The sequence below is a fragment of the Poeciliopsis prolifica genome, unplaced genomic scaffold, assembly GCF_027474105.1.
Source record: "Poeciliopsis prolifica strain line A6 unplaced genomic scaffold, Auburn_PproV2 SCAFFOLD051, whole genome shotgun sequence".
NCBI lineage: Eukaryota > Metazoa > Chordata > Actinopteri > Cyprinodontiformes > Poeciliidae > Poeciliopsis > Poeciliopsis prolifica.
In genome coordinates, this window is record NW_026562426.1 from 4,119,332 (window position 1) to 4,127,710 (window position 8,379).

An 8,379-nucleotide genomic window follows, 5' to 3' on the forward strand; every position below is an offset into this window, starting at 1 on the left:
TTTTTTCGTCTTAGTCTTATTTTTGACTTCTTTCACTGAGATCAACACTGGAATTGTTCAAAACACTAAAATATACTGCTTCTCAGTACTTCTATGCTGTTTCAAAGATTATAAAGCTGAACTTTCATGAATTTGCAGAAAATTACACAGTGGTGCATTTTTGACTTATTTCACTGAGAGAAAGCTTTTTTCGTCTTAGTCTTATTTTTGACTTCTTTCACTGAGATCAACACTGGAATTGTTCAAAACACTAAAATATACTGCTTCTCAGTACTTCTATGCTGTTTCAAAGATTATAAAGCTGAACTTTCAGGAATTTGCAGAAAATTACAAAGTGCTGCATTTTTGACTTATTTCACTGAGAGAAAGCTTTTTTCGTCTTATTTTTGACTTTCTGTCACTGAGATCAACATTGGAATTGTTCAAAACACTAAATATACTGCTTCTCAGTACTTCTAAGCTGTTTCAAAGATTATGAAGCTGAACTTTCATGAATTTGCAGAAAATTACACAGTGGTGCATTTTGACTTATTTCACTGAGAGAAAGCTTTTTTCATCTTAGTCTTATTTTTGACTTCTTTCACTGAGATCAACACTGGAATTGTTCAAAACACTAAAATATACTGCTTCTCAGTACTTCTAAGCTGTTTCAAAGATTATGAAGCTGAACTTTCATGAATTTGCAGAAAATTACACAGTGGTGCATTTTTGACTTATTTCACTGAGAGAAAGCTTTTTTCATCTTAGTCTTATTTTTGACTTCTTTCACTGAGATCAACACTGGAATTGTTCAAAACACTAAAATATACTGCTTCTCAGTACTTCTAAGCTGTTTCAAAGATTATGAAGCTGAACTTTCAAGAATTTGCAGAAAATTACACAGTGGGGCATTTTTGACTTATTTCACTGAGAGAAAGCTTTTTTCGTCTTAGTCTTATTTTTGACTTCTTTCACTGAGATCAACACTGGAATTGTTCAAAACACTAAAATATACTGCTTCTCAGTACTTGTAAGCTGCTTCAAAGATTATGAAGCTGAACTTTCATGAATTTGCAGAAAATTACACAGTGGTGCATTTTTGACTTATTTCACTGAGAGAAAGCTTTTTTCGTCTTAGTCTTATTTTTGACTTCTTTCACTGAGATCAACACTGGAATTGTTCAAAACACTAAAATATACTGCTTCTCAGTACTTCTAAGCTGTTTCAAAGATTATGAAGCTGAACTTTCATGAATTTGCAGAAAATTACACAGTGGTGCATTTTTGACTTATTTCACTGAGAGAAAGCATTTTCGTCTTAGTCTTATTTTTGACTTCTGTCACTGAGATCAACATTGGAATTGTTCAAAACATTAAAATATACTGCTTCTCAGTACTTCTAAGCTGTTTCAAAGATTATGAAGCTGAACTTTCATGAATTTGCAGAAAATTACACAGTGGTGCATTTTTGACTTATTTCACTGAGAGAAAGCTTTTTCATCTTAGCCTTATTTTGACTTCTTTCACTGAGATCAACACTGGAATTGTTCAAAACACTAAAATATACTGCTTCTCAGTACTTCTAAGCTGTTTCAAAGATTATGAAGCTGAACTTTCATGAATTTGCAGAAAATTACACAGTGGTGCATTTTTGACTTATTTCACTGAGAGAAAGCTTTTTTCATCTTAGTCTTATTTTTGACTTCTTTCACTGAGATCAACACTGGAATTGTTCAAAACACTAAAATATACTGCTTCTCAGTACTTCTAAGCTGTTTCAAAGATTATGAAGCTGAACTTTCAAGAATTTTCAGAAAATTACACAGTGGGGCATTTTTGACTTATTTCACTGAGAGAAAGCTTTTTTCGTCTTACTCTTATTTTTGACTTCTTTCACTGAGATCAACACTGGAATTGTTCAAAACACTAAAATATACTGCTTCTCAGTACTTGTAAGCTGCTTCAAAGATTATGAAGCTGAACTTTCATGAATTTGCAGAAAATTACACAGTGGTGCATTTTTGACTTATTTCACTGAGAGAAAGCTTTTTTCGTCTTAGTCTTATTTTTGACTTCTTTCACTGAGATCAACACTGGAATTGTTCAAAACACTAAAATATACTGCTTCTCAGTACTTCTAAGCTGTTTCAAAGATTATGAAGCTGAACTTTCATGAATTTGCAGAAAATTACACAGTGGTGCATTTTTGACTTATTTCACTGAGAGAAAGCTTTTCGTCTTAGTCTTATTTTTCACTTCTTTCACTGAGATCAACACTGGAATTGTTCAAAACACTAAAATATACTGCTTCTCAGTACTTCTATGCTGTTCAAAGATTATGAAGCTGAACTTTCATGAATTTGCAGAAAATTACACAGTGGTGCATTTTTGACTTATTTCACTGAGAGAAAGCTTTTTTCGTCTTAGTCTTATTTTTGACTTCTTTCACTGAGATCAACACTGGAATTGTTCAAAACACTAAAATATACTGCTTCTCAGTACTTCTATGCTGTTTCAAAGATTATAAAGCTGAACTTTCATGAATTTGCAGAAAATTACACAGTGGTGCATTTTGACTTATTTCACTGAGAGAAAGCTTTTTTCGTCTTAGTCTTATTTTTGACTTCTTTCACTGAGATCAACACTGAATTGTTCAAAACACTAAAATATACTGCTTCTCAGTACTTTATGCTGTTTCAAAGATTATAAAGATGAACTTTCATGAATTTGCAGAAAATTACAAAGTGCTGCATTTTGACTTATTTCACTGAGAGAAAGCTTTTTTCGTCTTAGTCTTATTTTTGACTTCTGTCACTGAGATCAACACTGGAATTGTTCAAAACACTAAAATATACTGCTTCTCAGTACTTCTATGCTGTTTCAAAGATTATAAAGCTGAACTTTCATGAATTTGCAGAAAATTACAAAGTGCTGCATTTTTGACTTATTTCACTGAGAGAAAGCTTTTTTCGCCTTAGTCTTAGTTTTGACTTCTTTCACTGAGATCAACACTGGAATTCTTCAAAACACTAAAATATACTGCTTCTCAGTACTTCTAAGCTGTTTCAAAGATTATAAAGCTGAACTTTCATGAATTTGCAGAAAATTACAAAGTGGTGCATTTTTGACTTATTTCACTGAGAGAAAGCTTTTTTCGTCTTAGTCTTATTTTTGACTTCTTTCACTGAGATCAACACTGGAATTCTTCAAAACACTAAAATATACTGATTCTCAGTACTTCTATGCTGTTTCAAAGATTATAAAGCTGAACTTTCATGAATTTGCAGAAAATTACACAGTGGTGCATTTTTGACTTATTTCACTGAGAGAAAGCTTTTTTCGTCTTAGTCTTATTTTGACTTCTGTCACTGAGATCAACACTGGAATTTTCAAAACACTAAAATATACTGCTTCTCAGTACTTCTATGCTGTTTCAAAGATTATAAAGCTGAACTTTCATGAATTTGCAGAAAATTACACAGTGGTGCATTTTTGACTTATTTCACTGAGAGAAAGCTTTTATCGTCTTAGTCTTATTTTTGACTTTTGTCACTGAGATCAACACTGGAATATTCAAAACACTAAAATATACTGCTTCTCAGTACTTCTATGCTGTTTCAAAGATTATAAAGCTGAACTTTCATGAATTTGCAGAAAATTACACAGTGGTGCATTTTTGACTTATTTCACTGAGAGAAAGCTTTTTTCGTCTTAGTCTTATTTTTGACTTCTTTCACTGAGATCAACACTGGAATTGTTCAAAACACTAAAATATACTGCTTCTCAGTACTTTATGCTGTTTCAAAGATTATAAAGATGAACTTTCATGAATTTGCAGAAAATTACAAAGTGCTGCATTTTTGACTTATTTCACTGAGAGAAAGCTTTTTTCGTCTTAGTCTTATTTTGACTTCTGTCACTGAGATCAACACTGGAATTGTTCAAAACACTAAAATATACTGCTTCTCAGTACTTCTATGCTGTTTCAAAGATTATAAAGCTGAACTTTCATGAATTTGCAGAAAATTACAAAGTGCTGCATTTTTGACTTATTTCACTGAGAGAAAGCTTTTTTCGTCTTAGTCTTAGTTTTGACTTCTTTCACTGAGATCAACACTGGAATTCTTCAAAACACTAAAATATACTGCTTCTCAGTACTTCTAAGCTGTTTCAAAGATTATAAAGCTGAACTTTCATGAATTTGCAGAAAATTACAAAGTGGTGCATTTTTGACTTATTTCACTGAGAGAAAGCTTTTTTCGTCTTAGTCTTATTTTTGACTTCTTTCACTGAGATCAACACTGGAATTCTTCAAAACACTAAAATATACTGCTTCTCAGTACTTCTATGCTGTTTCAAAGATTATAAAGCTGAACTTTCATGAATTTGCAGAAAATTACACAGTGGTGCATGTTTTGACTTATTTCAATGAGAGAAAGCTTTTTTCGTCTTAGTCTTATTTTTGACTCTTTCACTGAGATCAACACTGGAATTCTTCAAAACACTAAAATATACTGCTTCTCAGTACTTCTATGCTGTTTCAAAGATTATAAAGCTGAACTTTCATGAATTTGCAGAAAATTACACAGTGGTGCATTTTTGACTTATTTCACTGAGAGAAAGCTTTTTTCGTCTTAGTCTTATTTTTGACTTCTGTCACTGAGATCAACACTGGAATTGTTCAAAACACTAAAATATACTGCTTCTCAGTACTTCTATGCTGTTTCAAAGATTATAAAGCTGAACTTTCATGAATTTGCAGAAAATTACACAGTGGTGCATTTTTGACTTATTTCACTGAGAGAAAGCTTTATCGTCTTAGTCTTATTTTTGACTTTGTCACTGAGATCAACACTGGAATTATTCAAAACACTAAAATATACTGCTTCTCAGTACTTCTATGCTGTTTCAAAGATTATAAAGCTGAACTTTCATGAATTTGCAGAAAATTACACAGTGGTGCATTTTTGACTTATTTCACTGAGAGAAAGCTTTTTTCGTCTTAGTCTTATTTTTGACTTCTTTCACTGAGATCAACACTGGAATTGTTCAAAACACTAAAATACTGCTTCTCAGTACTTATGCTGTTTCAAAGATTATAAAGATGAACTTTAATGAATTTGCAGAAAATTACAAAGTGCTGCATTTTTGACTTATTTCACTGAGAGAAAGCTTTTTTCGTCTTAGTCTTATTTTTGACTTCTGTCACTGAGATCAACACTGGAATTCTTCAAAACACTAAAATATACTGCTTCTCAGTACTTCTATGCTGTTTCAAAGATTATAAAGCTGAACTTTCATGAATTTGCAGAAAATTACAAAGTGCTGCATTTTTGACTTATTTCACTGAGAGAAAGCTTTTTTCGCCTTAGTCTTATTTTTGACTTCTTTCACTGAGATCAACACTGGAATTCTTCAAAACACTAAAATATACTGCTTCTCAGTACTTCTAAGCTGTTTCAAAGATTATAAAGCTGAACTTTCATGAATTTGCAGAAAATTACAAAGTGGTGCATTTTTGACTTATTTCACTGAGAGAAAGCTTTTTTTCGTCTTAGTCTTATTTTTTGACTTCTTTCACTGAGATCAACACTGGAATTCTTCAAAACACTAAAATATACTGCTTCTCAGTACTTCTATGCTGTTTCAAAGATTATAAAGCTGAACTTTCATGAATTTGCAGAAAATTACACAGTGGTGCATGTTTTACTTATTTCAATGAGAGAAAGCTTTTTTCGTCTTAGTCTTATTTTTGACTTCTTTCACTGAGATCAACACTGGAATTGTTAAAAACACTAAATATACTGCTTCTCAGTACTTCTATGCTGTTTCAAAGATTATAAAGCTGAACTTTCATGAATTTGCAGAAAATTACACAGTGGTGCATTTTTGACTTATTTCACTGAGAGAAAGCTTTTATCGTCTTAGTCTTATTTTGACTTTGTCACTGAGATCAACACTGGAATTGTTCAAAACACTAAAATATACTGCTTCTCAGTACTATGCTGTTTCAAAGATTATAAAGATGAACTTTCATGAATTTGCAGAAAATTACACAGTGGTGCATTTTTGACTTATTTCACTGAGAGAAAGCTTTTTTCGTCTTAGTCTTATTTTTGACTTCTTTCACTGAGATCAACACTGAATTGTTCAAAACACTAAAATATACTGCTTCTCAGTAGTTTATGCTGTTCAAAGATTATAAAGCTGAACTTTCATGAATTTGCAGAAAATTACAAAGTGCTGCATTTTTGACTTATTTCACTGAGAGAAAGCTTTTTTCGTCTTAGTCTTATTTTTGACTTCTGTCATGAGATCAACACTGGAATTGTTCAAAACACTAAAATATACTGCTTCTCAGTGCTTCTAAGCTGTTTCAAAGATTATGAAGCTGAACTTTCATGAATTTGCAGAAAATTACAAAGTGCTGCATTTTTGACTTATTTCACTGAGAGAAAGCTTTTTTCGTCTTAGTCTTATTTTGACTTCTTTCACTGAGATCAACACTGGAATTGTTCAAACACTAAAATATACTGCTTCTCAGTACTTCTAAGCTGTTTCAAAGATTATGAAGCTGAACTTTCATGAATTTGCAGAAAATTACACAGTGGTGCATTTTTGACTTATTTCACTGAGAGAAAGCTTTTTTCATCTTAGTCTTATTTTTGACTTCTTTCACTGAGATCAACACTGGAATTGTTCAAAACACTAAAATATACTGCTTCTCAGTACTTCTAAGCTGTTTCAAAGATTATGAAGCTGAACTTTCAAGAATTTTCAGAAAATTACACAGTGGTGCATTTTTGACTTATTCACTGAGAGAAAGCTTTTTTCGTCTTAGTCTTATTTTTGACTTCTTTCACTGAGATCAACACTGGAATTGTTCAAAACACTAAAATATACTGCTTCTCAGTACTTCTAAGCTGCTTCAAAGATTATGAAGCTGAACTTTCATGAATTTGCAGAAAATTACACAGTGGTGCATTTTTGACTTATTTCACTGAGAGAAAGCTTTTTTCGTCTTAGTCTTATTTTGACTTCTTTCACTGAGATCAACACTGGAATTGTTCAAAACACTAAAATATTCTGCTTCTCAGTACTTCTATGCTGTTTCAAAGATTATAAAGCTGAACTTTCATGAATTTGCAGAAAATTACACAGTGGTGCATTTTTGACTTATTTCACTGAGAGAAAGCATTTTCGTCTTAGTCTTATTTTTGACTTCTGTCACTGAGATCAACACTGGAATTGTTCAAAACACTAAAATATACTGCTTCTCAGTACTTCTATGCTTTTCAAAGATTATGAAGCTGAACTTTCATGAATTTGCAGAAAATTACACAGTGGTGCATTTTTGACTTATTTCACTGAGAGAAAGCTTTTTTCGTCTTAGTCTTATTTTTGACTTCTTTCACTGAGATCAACACTGGAATTGTTCAAAACACTAAAATATACTGCTTCTCAGTACTTCTATGCTGTTTCAAAGATTATAAAGCTGAACTTTCATGAATTTGCAGAAAATTACACAGTGGTGCATTTTTGACTTATTTCACTGAGAGAAAGCTTTTTTCGTCTTAGTCTTATTTTTGACTTCTGTCACTGAGATCAACACTGGAATTGTTCAAAACACTAAAATATACTGCTTCTCAGTACTTCTATGCTGTTTCAAAGATTATAAAGCTGAACTTTCATGAATTTGCAGAAAATTACACAGTGGTGCATTTTTGACTTATTTCACTGAGAGAAAGCTTTTTTCGTCTTAGTCTTATTTTGACTTCTTTCACTGAGATCAACACTGGAATTGTTCAAAACACTAAAATATACTGCTTCTCAATACTTCTAAGCTGCTTCAAAGATTATAAAGCTGAACTTTCATGAATTTGCAGAAAATTACACAGTGGTGCATTTTTGACTTATTTCACTGAGAGAAAGCTTTTTTCGTCTTAGTCTTATTTTTGACTTCTTTCACTGAGATCAACACTGGAATTGTTCAAAACACTAAAATATACTGCTTCTCAGTACTTTATGCTGTTTCAAAGATTATAAAGATGAACTTTCATGAATTTGCAGAAAATTACAAAGTGCTGCATTTTTGACTTATTTCACTGAGAGAAAGCTTTTTTCGTCTTAGTCTTATTTTGACTTCTGTCACTGAGATCAACACTGGAATTGTTCAAAACACTAAAATATACTGCTTCTCAGTACTTCTATGCTGTTTCAAAGATTATAAAGCTGAACTTCATGAATTTGCAGAAAATTACAAAGTGCTGCATTTTTGACTTATTTCACTGAGAGAAAGCTTTTTTCGCCTTAGTCTTAGTTTTGACTTCTTTCACTGAGATCAACACTGGAATTCTTCAAAACACTAAAATATACTGCTTCTCAGTACTTCTAAGCTGT